The sequence below is a fragment of the Ruditapes philippinarum genome, unplaced genomic scaffold, assembly GCF_026571515.1.
Source record: "Ruditapes philippinarum isolate M1 unplaced genomic scaffold, ASM2657151v2 ctg8830_1_1_1_1, whole genome shotgun sequence".
Taxonomy (NCBI): domain Eukaryota; kingdom Metazoa; phylum Mollusca; class Bivalvia; order Venerida; family Veneridae; genus Ruditapes; species Ruditapes philippinarum.
In genome coordinates, this window is record NW_026853552.1 from 42837 (window position 1) to 55550 (window position 12714).

General features: G+C 34.3%; 1 protein-coding gene across 1 annotated transcript in view; it reads right to left on the reverse strand.

The window, feature by feature from the left end:
• The window catches only part of LOC132737174 (uncharacterized), a 43783-nt gene extending 36250 nt beyond the window's left edge, over positions 1-7533 (reverse strand). The window contains exon 1 of the mRNA XM_060724425.1: positions 7142-7533. The gene's annotated coding sequence lies outside the window, so the exon portion shown is untranslated. The remainder of the gene's footprint in view (positions 1-7141) is intronic.
• Between the last annotated feature and the right edge of the window lie 5181 nt (positions 7534-12714).

Genomic DNA, 12714 nt, shown 5'->3' on the forward strand with positions numbered 1-12714 from the left:
CTATTTATTCTGATACCAAACTACACAACCTGGAAAAAGAAAACACATTTTGTTGAGAACATATATGACATAAGATTGCAAATCTACAAAGAAATTATCCCATCTGCAATAGGCAGGCAGTAAAAAAAATGCAATTCATTCCGTTGAAGCCCAAAATCTACAGTGGACGGAGCCCCAAAACAACACATTTCATCCCTCTGGCAAAAAATCAAATATACAGGCTAAAGGAATACCGTCTCTGCTTTAGCAACTTTCTATACATGCAAAATATCACAAAGTAACTGGTACTCAACCTTGTAGATTTTTTGCTACTGCTTTTTGTTATGTTTTGGGTTTTACGTCACATCGACACAGTATAGGTCATATCGCGACGTTCCAGCTCTACTGGTGGAGGAAGACCTCAGGTGCCCTTCCGTGCATTATTTCAGGCACGAACGGGCACCTGAGTAGAACCACCGACGTTCCGTAAGCTAGCTGGATAGCTTCCTCACATGAAAGAATCCAAAGTCCCTGTCAGGATTCGACCCCTTAGCGGTGAGGGGCAAGTGGTTTGAAGTCAACGACCTTAACCACTCAGCCACGGACGCCCTAAAAGTTGTCCTTATAAAATTAAATTAAAAAAAATAATATGATGGACACTTGTATGAAATAACAACAAAATTATACCCTAAAAATTTAAATGTAGACAACAAATATTATCATATCTTTATCTTAAATTGCAATTATTAATGAATCTAGATCAGCAAATCAAATTTCACAAGTTAATTTTCTTAAAAATTTAAATGAAAGACAGTTACAGCCGGCTTATTCAAGTTATTTTATAAAAAATAATTTATTTTCTCTTTACAAAATAATTATATATTAGGCAAACAAAGATGAACATTACTATATTTGCCTTTTATTTGGGTGTATCTATTCTGGGTATAGTCTGGGTACTTCGTGCGGGTCGATTTGTGCCGCCGGTTTCCCATGTTTCCGTAGCCAAATATCCCCATAAATACCCCTAGGAATTAATTTCATTCAAGGACGGCCATCGCCAAATATTTGCAACATTCCTTTTTTCTCTCTAGGTCTTTGGTATTTTGCCTCGCGGGCAGAAACTTCATGATGAGAATTTTTTTGTTTTGTTTTTTACGGAAGTACAAACTAGCCGGTCACTGTTTTCTAAAATCTGATTCGACAATCACAACTTGTTCGACCAATCAGAAGCGTTGATTCATACCAAGGTGCGTAATGCACACAATTGTTCATAATGCACAAAAAAAACTTTTTGTATTTAACGAAAGCCAAACGGACAAAAACATCACCTGTTTATAAAATCAAATGGGCAATAGAGTTCTTTCAGTTCTCACTCGAGATAAGAGGCAACCTATACCCCTCAGAAATCTGAACGGATTTACGCGATTCACAAAAATCCTTGAGGCTGGCTAAAATACGGAACTTACGGACTATTCCGGATGTTATTCTTATAATAAATATACAGCTAGCAAACGGGTTGCAGCACTTGCCGTGGTGTCAGAACAAAACATATTGTTATATATAATGACATTTACCTTCTTCAGCTTCTAAAAACCTCGAAATCCACCAAAATCGCATGTTTACAGTTTCTTCAAGTGTTATCTTTCTATACTTCCGGTTTAGAAAATCACGTTACCTTCAGCGCCACCTAACCCAAAGTTTATATTTAGCAACCAATAGATTACAAGAATACATGTGTGGTTAGTTTTTAACGAGGGAAAAATCAAAATGGCTGAAAAATGAAAGTGCTTATTTATTGGACTTTGGAGAACAACTGGTCGTTTGTCAGCACTGCCGCTGATCGGGGAGGGTTAATGCCTTGGACAAGAACATTTGCCATGTTCTAGGAGAAATGGTATCCTGCTATACCCATCGCAAGTAAGTTCTTCATCTGCACGCATGCTTCCGAGCACAAGGACAATCTTGATAATTAAAATAAGACTGCTCTTGCTTTCAATTAAAATTCAAAAGGTCATCCAAAATATACCTAGCAAAATGCCAGTCTTCTGGAAAGTTATCGGTCCAGACGGCCGACCGAAAATTTGGCAACCTGTCCGGATTTTTTTAAAGGAACAATCGACCATATATCTGGAGATTTTTGAGGAAATTATTTAAATTCTCATAGCCACAAAATTTCCACTTATAAATGAATGAAACTTAACTTAAAAAAGAGATTTTAACTGTCAAATTATAAAGTTTTTTTGTCATTTATTAACATTTTTTTCGGATAACACGAAGTCCGGATAAGTACAAAAATAAAATGATTTATTTTGCTTGTGTAGCACACGAATTTTGCCCGTTCTAACTTAATACAATTGAAAATACATTCTTATATTAATATGTATTGATTAATGTACCCACTTCTTGAAATCAGCATTTAATTTCAGCACCCACTAATTTCAATTGTCACATGTTGTCGCGATCCGATATTTTGATGATAAAACATTTTTTTAAATAATAAAAGGTTTAAAAATATGTAGGTGAATAAAACTGAATTAGCAGAAAACATTATTCAAAGTCAGTGCTTTCTTTGGCAGGTTTGCAACATTTGATCATCTGGAGGATGTCCTGGAGAGGTATGTTCTTCACCATCGAAGAAATTCAAAACCATAGTGCAACTGGTAAAAAGGCCAACAAAGACCAAGTTTGATCCTGCCAAATTTAACTTAATCAGCAAGCTCGTTCAGAAACATTTTGATATCACTGACAAGGAAGTGGTCATTAAGACACAAAATGTGAAGCAGAAGTATTCCATTAGTGACAATGTTAATCAAGTATTCATAATGAAAATTAACTTTTGTGCTGAAAAAAAAAAGAAAGAAAAGAAATAAAAAAGAATTGTGTCCAGGGTTCTGATCTAAAAAGGTGTAATTTAAGTTTTACCTCATCTGAGCGTACTCCAGATGAACTTTTGTGATTGCCTTTGTCTGTTGACCTGTGCTGATATAAAACAATGTCAGCTCTGTTCCTTTGACCTGTGCTGGGTTAAAACAATGTCAGCTTTGTTCTTTTGGAAATGTTTGAACATGTTTGAAAATGTCAAATGACCCCTTGATTTGGATATATTAACATGTTCTACCATGTTATGGGATCTTGATTTGTATATGTTTAAACATGTTTAGATATGTTTGGATCGTATTGCCATTTAATGTGAATGTTTAAACATGTTCCATCATGTTTTGGGGACATTTTTAATCATGTTTAGATGTGTTTGAAAGTAAAGTAGGTTACATGATCAACCATATTAAAACATGTTCTGTGAACGTTTTCAAACATGTCCAAAGCATGATTGCTGGATAGAACAAAAACATGTCAAAATGTGATTGACCATGTTACTCTTTTTTTGATCATCAAACATGACTAATCACGATTGTTGACTGATCATGTTAGATCATGGTGCCATTTCACGTGCATGTTTAAACATGTTTAAAACATGTTCAAAACATGTTCAAACATTTCGAAATAACATGTAAGAACGTGTTTAAAACATGTTAAGACATGTTTCAATCATGAAATTTTCGCTAGGGTTTTACCGTTTTTTTAATATTCTTTTTATTTATTTATTTATTCCCCTCCGATCATTATTTATTCGATCCATGTGCTTAATTAACAATAATGATTTAATAATTCATCTTTCATACAAATCATAAGCATGAAAATTAAGGACGTTATAACATGCAATTTTGACACTTAATTTTATTAAGATAGATTATACAACGCTTACTCGTATTCATTTTTTTTGGCAAAATTGCGGAGCATCTTTATTAAAGTGAACACACTAGGACAAATGTGGAGATTTGATTAAAATCGTCGTTTAAAGACACAAAATAACATATGCATTTTCGACTTCCATATATTTTTGAAAAGTGCCGTACGGCTAGCCAATACAGTGTGTCCAGGCTAGTCGTACGTGACTCACGTACGGCTAGAACTTTTTTGGCTAGCCACTTCCATTAAATTATGTGTATAAACATTGCAATTTAGCATCAACAGTTATTAATTAGTTGTTTATTGGCCCATTGAAATACTTTTAGACAATGTTCAGCCAATTAAAACCAAAGTCATGGAAACAGGAGCTCCTCCATAGGTTTTGGTTATAAATTATAACAAAATTAAAATAATATTTAATCAGATAATCATATTTAATATAATTATTATGTTAGATTATCTACAGAATTGTTTTTACTTATTGATATAAAAATATACTTAATGCAAAGAAAATCACTTATAAATTATTATCATTAACATCTTTAGAGAACTGCAACTTTAATACAATTATATCCAGTCATATATGATATCCTTCCCTAAATAAGAAAGATATCAGATCAAAGATCTCTCTAATCAAGTAAAAAAATAAAACTTTAACAATTTTGACATACAAACTTTCATTTTTTAGTAAAATCAAAGTCTATTGTAGTATATCATAAGTATCAAAATAATTTTGGTATAAAATTGGAGTGAAATGTCTTCAAGACGTTTCACCCATTTGGGAGTGAAACATCTTGGTGTGAACCGTCTCAATAGTGAAACGACTGTCTACCCTTTTTGACTACTAATATACTAAAACAGCTTAGTAGAGTTCCCAGATACAAAATCATGGATAACAATGCTTTGTTTAATTGGATATAATTATTAAATTGGCAAATAAAAACAACTAAATTATGAATCCGAATGTTACAAACTTTCTATGCAATTAGATCTAATACAGTGCAGCGTTTTTTTCCCCTTAAATTACTTAGGGCCTACACCAGAAAACAGCATAGTTCCCAAAAGAAAAATAGACAGCAAAATTCCCAGTTCATATCTGCAAAGAGCCCAAAATAACACTGAAAATTCCTCGAAAATCTGCAAATTTAAAGCTAAACAAACCAGTATATTATGTATCCATGCTTGTGATATTGGATAAAAACCGAGTATAACCACATATTCGATATTCGTACCCAGTTCATTTCGTACTTTTAGTGTTTCACACCTAAATATTATTTATGTACAATTGTTTTCTTTTTTTTCAACCTAAAGTAACAAAAAATCATTGAAGTTAATAATACACAGTTTTTAAGTGTATATTAGGCATATTATACATGTTTTCCTGGATAAAAGGAACTCCCAATGAATATTTGCATCTTATGTAAAATTCCCAATTTGAGTTAAATGGTACTGGCACCATTTCCCCAAAGCAGGGGGTAAAAACACTGCAGTGCCATCTATAAATAATATAATCATTACACTCCTTGAAATGTACATTTTGGTTGACATGACAAGAATTCCATCCATTTCAGAAATATTTTTTGAATTAAATTATAAAGTAGATAAAATGTGCATATATAAATAATTTTTACAAAAATAAATTAAAATACAATTTTTTTTATCGAAACTCAAGAAATTAAATCAATTTATACATTTCCACTTTTGAAGGAAATTGAAATTAGTTTAAATCATTAACTCAGGTGAGACATTTGTCTAATATGCAACCAGGGTCTTTCAAATAGAAATTTGAAAGACCCTGATGCACCGGATAGTAGTTTCATTTGCTTTAATATTCAAGTTTTGCACCCGACCATGTGTAAAGCCCTTCTCACACAGAACACACAGCTTATACTGTTGGCCACTCATGTAAACCGTACATATGACCAAACAAACCGAGGCCATTCAAGTGTATCAGTGTAAGCTGTGTATGATTTTTGAAAATATTAAAACAATTATACGGGTGTCACATAAGCCACTGTACAAGATTGTAATAGCCCGTATGAGACTCAGTTTCTACAACCGTATTTGAAGTCAACTCAAATCGTATAAAAATCTTTTATAGCTAGAAAAAATAATGGAATATCTATTTTTTTAACTACTGTATTTTTGAAAATATTTTTATTAATTTATGACTTATCAATACTCTGTGTATTTTCTTTTATCACATTTAATGCCCCAAATAGCTGTCGGCAACAACCCTTCTTAGAACCGTCTCTACATGTAAAGATCACCCCAGAAATTGGGGGGAGTGAAACATTCTGTTATTATTTATTCAGCATTACTTTTTCGCAAGCATCAAAGATTTTTATTTCTGCCACCTTTAACTCTTTCACTGCCATAGGGACGGCTTAAGCCGTCCCTGATATTTTCGGCGTATTTGCCATGTGGACGGCTTTAGCCGTTTCTATAATAATAATAGTAATAATAATAAATTAATACTAATAATAATAAAAATTATAATAAATATAAAGAAATTATACCATCGACAATTATTATCATTATACTAACAGATCTAGCTAGTTTTTAGTAAAACAGCTTATTTTCTTTAGAAACAATATTCATTGCTTGATATCAGAGAAAATTTGTTTCTTGATAATCAACAAGTTAATGAGGAAAAAGTAGATCTAAATAAATATTTACAAAAATGGGGCCGGGTTGACCAGAAATCAGATTTACATCCGGCCGGATTAACTTGAGGCTGGGTTGACTTGACTAGTATTAGTAGTAACGCAGTTAGTGAATAAGCAGTGAATAGGACAGGGGGTGTCAGAGTTTGAACAGAAAAAAGGCTTATTAAGGATGCATGTCCCAAACGGGAAACACTGTACTATAAAAAAAAGTGAAATATAAGATTTGAAGAATAAATCCTTAAAACCTTTCCTCATCAGGCCATTATGCATTGCTGTTTACTAATTGATTCACTCAACATATCTCCCTCCCTCAAGTAAATATTATATGTATGACAAACACATACTGGGCCAGTGGCAAATATCTCCATCTCAAATAATGTAAATAATATCTTAAGCAAATTTAATTCATAAAGTACATCTTAAATGTTGTTTCCCACCTTTTAACAAAACAAAACTTCCTTCCTTTTGGTGACCCTTTTTTATTAATAAAAAGCGGCATCGCGAAATTTTGTGACAAATGAAATTTGTTTTCTGCATTAACATCCAATATTCTAGTTGTTGTTGATTTTAGTAATATAACATAAAATATTATTTTAGTATTTCATGATTATTTTAAACAAATGCTGGATCATGCGTCATAGAGATTGTGAGAACCCTGAGTGAATGTTAATTTAATGCCCGAAAGGAAGATATATATATAAATATAGCTGACAAATAATGTCCATAGGAAATATATATATATTTACCTTATACGTCTGTAATATCTTGTAGATCTATCTCCGAAATATTAAACTTTTTTCATATGAAAAAACACGTTGTCCTTCGATTTCAATATGGTGGACGTTTCGCGGGACATTTTTACCCTAACACCGGTAGCAGGTGCGCGTTTGGATAAAAGTGTGTACGCATAAAAAATTCAGTTAACAGGGACGTGTATAAAACGTCAGTTTAACATGGAAAATTGCACATATTCAAAATTTTCGACTAGCAAACAAAACATGAAGAAAGGAGCATTTTAAAAGGCATTAGGAAAATCACTACACGAGTGTATGTAGTGACTTTCCAAAATGTAGTCAATTTGTTGGTGTGTTTACAGGTCAATGTAGCGAGATTGGACAATAAACACACGCAAACACACACACACACACAGGTGAATCGCTATATGCCACCGCATCGCAGATGCTGCGGTGGCATAAAAAGAGGTAATGGACAAACTGTCAATTAGTTGCAATAATGTTCTGTTTAAAATTTTTAACAATCAAAACAGTTAAAACTAATTACATGTAGACATGAAATAGAAACACAAGATCCAAAATGACGAATGAATAAAAAATTTTTTTTTTTACTTTTTCATGATCATGTATCTCAAGGAATTGCCGAGTGTGTGATCTTCGTTGTTCAGAACAAAAGTCTGACATGTTTCATCCTCCTCCGCTCCCTCAGTAGGCATCTATCAAAAAATAAAATTGAGTCGCATCACGACAAAACCAACATAGCGCTTTTGCGTCCAGCATGGATCCAGACCAGCCTGCGCATCAGCGCAGTCTGATCAGGATCCATGCTGGTCACATACAAACCCTATAACAAGTAGAGAAACTCAGATAGCAAACAGCATGGATCTTGATCAGACTGACCGGATGCGCAGGCTGATCTTGATCCATGCTGGTCGCAAACGCACTATGATGGTTTTGTCATGATGTGGCTCATAAATATTTACAATAGACATTATATCATGTCATTATGTTGATAACTGTTGATAAAGTGTATGTCTAATAAATTTAGCATTATCAGTTGCCTTCAGCTTTATCATACACCTAATCCATATACAATGTAATAAAATAAATATAGTGAATTATTTATAATTTTTAACTCTTATAGTTTGAAATATTAAACTGAAAAATTTGCCTAATAAATTTGTAATATCAAATACTAGCATGTTACATGTATTCTCTAAATATAGCATAATAGCAGTCAAAATATATTGACATGCCAAAGCTTGATTCTTAGATATTTTCGTTCTGGGGCAGAATATCAATTTTTTTCATTCTGGGGCAGAATCTCACTTTTACTAATTAATAGCAGTTTCACAACTGTTTTGAAGAAGTATTTTTCTTATTTTCAGATAACATATTTGCCCAATCTGATTAAAATCAGCTTCTAAATAACGTTATACATTAGAATCTGACAACAACCAATAGGTTATCACCTTCTTGTGTAAAACCGAGATTCTGACCCAGAATGAAAAATATCTCAGAATCTGGCTTTGGCATGTCACTATATTTTGTCTAAGTACTACATGTACATATATACAAGAAATAATTTAAGTAGAACTAAACGTAAGTTAGGGTTGTCATTAAAAGGCAGCTGCAGACAGTCCAACATAAAAATAGTCCGATATATGAGATAAAACCAAATATGACTGCCACAATATATTGTGACCTTGCTAAAGAGACTTCAGCGAACAGGTTTTATAGTACTGCTAGACCTCATTTTAAGTTTATCAGTGGGTTCGTATTTCATAAAATTTGCCCCAATTGCTGCCCTTTATATTATCACGTGACTAGCGAGAATTTAGGTTTGGATACCTTTGCATGACATTTTGTGACACATGACCCAAATGCTATTTTTAATTGAAAACATAACTTTGCAATTATGAATAACGGTGTATTTATTCAATAACAGACATTGTACCAAAAACTTGTCGAATTTATATTGTTTTGAGTGATGATTCATGAATTATTTGTTTGTTTTTAATAGGCTTTTATGTATGGTACACAAACAGCCAAAATTCTGGTAGTTTTTTGCAAAAAGGGTTGACCCATAATGTCACTGTTGCACATCAAAATTAGTTCTTGCTTCCATAACTTTGTCGCTTTTATTTTGACGCTGTGCGACTGTAACAAGTCTAGCAGAGCTATAAAACCTGTTCCCTGAAGTCTCTTTACACGGTGTCAAGGGTGTACGCATCATTTTTCCGCGTACCGCCGATAATTTATCATCCTGCGCGCAACACCGTATCATTCTTACGTAATCTTCTGAAAAGTTTCAAGAGGTCAATTCAAAAATGCCAAAATTTCTTACTAATATTGATTTTATTTTGAGAGCTTGCATACATCACGGAATTTTTGAATGATTCATCTATGTGTGCAAGACATTTTGCAACAATATTTGTCTATTATAACCTGAAACTAATGAAAACACTTTTATACGTGTGAAACAATTGTGTTTTTGATGCAAACAGTTTTCATCCTTTTCCGAAAGTAAAGCTGTCGGAAGAAGTATCATATGTCAAATTATCACAAAAAGCATTGACCCGAACTGATAACATGTCAATTTTATACAAATAATGCAAAATAATGTTGTAAAATCAAGAAAACGTTGATAAACATGGTACCGCATCATGCAGAACCATGGCACCGCTTCTTTTTGCGCGGTTATACTGCATACATGTACTTAAAATTATGTTTAACCGTTTTTTGTTGTTTTTTTTTTGTTGGGGTGGGGAGTATTGTTATTTTTTTAATGTAAGATTAACAAGAAGAGGTAGATGTTGGTTATCGGTTAGAGTAAGCGGGGCAGTAGATTACCTGGGCCTTGAAGCAATCTGGACCTATATAGTTTTTTAAAGATAATTTCTTGTTAAAAATCTATGCTTTCGTAGCAGTTGCATTTTATGTCTGTTGTGAAGTTGAACTTTTCTTTGGACAAGGGAATTGCATAATATTTGCAGATATCAGTAATTGAATTTTTTCTCAAATTCGTTAATACAACACACAAGCAAGTCAAAGCTCATATTTCTAAAATAGTATTTCTTTTTTACATTTGGATTTTAGTTACTTAACTAATTGACTGGGCACGTAACTTACGCATGTTACTGAACTTATGAAAGGTGGCAACTATGTATGGTGGCTGATTTGGTACATTGCGCGTTGCGTTGTCGATAGCAACGACGCAACCTATATTGTGATCGCCTTTTCGCTAGCGACAATACGACAAAGCACCAAACGGTGAGTTGTCGCGCTGCGTGTTGTAGCGATGTCACATTGTCGCTCGGTTCAAATTTAAGGATTGGCTTATAAGCCAGCGAAAGGGCAACATCGCGCCGCACAAAAACGCACATTTTGGCGTGCCGCGCTAGAGACAGGACCACGCTTTGTCGTGTTGTCGCTGGCGACAGGACCACAAGACGAAAGTAGGACAACGCGCCGTTTGGTGCTTTGTCGTGTTGTCGCTAGCGCAAACTAGACGTGCAAAAGCGTACCAACTCAGTCACCATAATATGCTTGAGTTATCCTCCCTGTATTATTATACGACTATAATCCCTCGCCCCCACCAGCAGAGCTATTCAAAAAGTGTATTCTCACGTCTGTAAGATATGGTGGCTGATTTGGTACATTGCGCGTTGCGTTGTCGATATCAACTTTTTGTCTTGTTAATAGCAATAACACGACAAAGCCCCAAATGGCATGTTGTCGCGCTCTTGTCGTCCTGTCTGTAACGAAGCCCTAACCAAACGGCGCGTTGTCATACAGCGTGTTGTCGCGATGTCGCCCTGTCCCTTAGCTTATATTAAGCCAATCATTCGATTTGAACTGAGCGACAATATGACATCGCCACAACACGCCGCACGACAATGTGCCGTTTGGAGTACTTCGTTAGCGACAGGACAAGACGAAAATCCGACAACGCGCCGTTTGGCTAGCGCCAACACAACGCACAAAAGTGTTCCAAATCAGCCACAATAGTTAGATAACTGTTACTTTTGACATGGATTTAGTGCAGTTGAAATATACGGTGTCCTTCTTGGGACAATTAAAGAACTGCTATTGACATGCTCGATTTTTTCGTAAAGTTTTGTCCACCTTTCTGTATTTTTATAGATAAAGTAGCGAGATTTTACATTCTCACAAAATACTTTTCGCGCCATTCAACATTGAATTCACTTAAACAAGAGATTTAGTCAATCTTAACAGGCTAAAAACAGGACACTATAGAAACCGATGGAAAGTTACGGAATACCGTTAGGGCCATCGTGGATTTACGTTAAAATACAGAGGGCGACAATGCGAGAGTGCGATGACGAGAGTGCGACAGTGCGATGGCGAGAGTGCGACAGTGCGATGACGAGAGTGCGACAACGCGATAGTACGAAGACATCAGGGCGATAGTGTTATCGCACTGTCGCCATCGCACTGTCGCATTGTCGTCATCGCACTGTCGCCATCGCATTGTCGCACTCTCGCCATCGCACTCTCGCCCTCTGTATTTTAACTTTAATCCACGGTATTCCGTAGAAAGTAGTGCGCATCTCATGAGAATATTTAGTTTATCGAGAAATTGGATGGCCATTTCCAGAACCAAAGTAACTGTTGATTTTAGCATTGACGACACTAACAGTTGTTCGTTGGAAGATGGTACAACACTTAGTGTTTTTTTATATCGTCTGACATTCTATAAAAAAAAAACATAAACTTGACATTTAATGTACCCACATTCTGTTACAGCCATTTAAACATTGTTTATCATAAATGAAAGTGAATTATGTCCGATTGACTAAGTGCACGAAAGTTCCGTGCGAATACAATTTACCTACACCTTTCAATGCCCAAAGCTTAAAAGCCTTGCAAATATTTTCTATAGTTTTATATTTTCAACGTGAACATACATAGATCTATAATATAATTAAATGTGTTTATTAATTTATCGGTTCTTTACAAGTCAGATACAGTTACTCGTATTTTCTTCAAAATTGTCTTCTTATGTCTGTAAGAAGACAATATTGAAGGAAAACGCGTACTGTATCCATTAAATATTTGTGTCGGCATGCTTGTATTTCTCCTTTTTGTTCCAGTTATTGATAGACTATTATAAAACTTAAAGATAACTTTAAACACAACAATTTAAGATTCTTGCTCAAGGAAACATGGCGCCTCGACAAGCGATGCCATAATTCAAAGTCCGCCGCTTCAGTCTTGAAGTCTCGGCTTCGATTTCTTACTCTTCCAATGTATTTTCTCAAATTCTTTAGTTATAACAATATTTCATTTATGAACATTTCATTTACATGATACATGTAATTGACAGATATCAAATTGCACAGATTGAGTAGGAAGCTTGAATTTTTTAGAACTCTCTCCGTAAGCACGATCTCAAAGAGTATGTATAAAATTGTAACAATATATAATATGCATATTTGTGTTAAATATACATAACAATTTCACTATAAACTTGCTTCTTTACATGCATAATAAAGTCTAATCGACCGATCTTAATAATTAAGTAAAGACTCAGATTCTTTCGAATGTGACCGTGGTCCAAT